The sequence below is a fragment of the Conger conger genome, chromosome 8, assembly GCF_963514075.1.
Source record: "Conger conger chromosome 8, fConCon1.1, whole genome shotgun sequence".
NCBI lineage: Eukaryota > Metazoa > Chordata > Actinopteri > Anguilliformes > Congridae > Conger > Conger conger.
The window spans coordinates 54806004-54807063 of NC_083767.1; positions in this window are offsets into that span (position 1 = coordinate 54806004).

A 1060-nucleotide genomic window follows, 5' to 3' on the forward strand; every position below is an offset into this window, starting at 1 on the left:
GGGGTTGCTTTTTCGGACGGCACGGATGGTGCAGTGGGTAGCACTGCCGCCTCACAGCAGGGAGGTCCTGGGTTCGAATCCCTGTCGGCCGGGGCCTCTCTGTGTGGAGTTTGCATGTTCTCCCCGTGTCTGTGTGGGTTTCCTCCGGGTACTCCGGTTTCCTCCCACAGTCCAAAGACATGCAGGTTAGGCTGATTGGAGAGTTTAAATTGCCCATAGGTATGAGTGTGTGAGTGAATGGTGTGTGTGCCCTGCCATGGACTGGCGACCTGTCCAGGGTGTATTCCTGCCTTTCGCCCAATGTATGCTGGGATAGGCTCCACCCCCCCTGCGACCCTGTTCAGGATAAGCGGGTTAAGATAATGGATGGATGGATGGGGTTGCTTTTTCCCTCTTTTCTCCCAAATTTGGAGTAAAATGTGCCAGAGCGGACTCATATAAACTCACGTTCGGTTGAATTAAACACATTTTACTGTGCAGACATGTCCACCAGCCATTGCTCATTTCTGCAACACTCCCAAACTCAACTCAAGAGAGCAATGTGCACGCATTCAGAAACAAGCCTTCAAAACGCGTTGTGTCTAGCCGTTGCTTCTATTCACTCCTCAGTCCACACGTTGGAATGACCTGTTTGTTCATGTTTGGTATCGTGACACAAGGGCTACATGTAAAATCTCCATCCCCTTTCCAGACCAATTACATTACATGGCATTTGGCACTCTTATCCAGAGTGACGTACAGTTGATTAGACTAAGCAGGAGACAATCCTCCCCTGGAGCAATGCAGGGTTGAGGGCCTTGCTCAAGGGTCCAACAGCTGTGCAGATCTTATTGTGGCTACACCGGGGATCAGACCACCGACCTTGCGTGTCCCAGTCATGTACCTTAACCACTACGCTACAGGCCGCCCCTGTAACTGTGTCCTGTAACTCCAGTACATAGAAATATGCACAAAATGTGCAAGGACATCGAGGAATAGGCGAATCCAGGATAATGTGAACGTCCATTTTGTGATTAGCATTACCAGAAGCCACCACACCATCACAGAATCCAGGGATCCC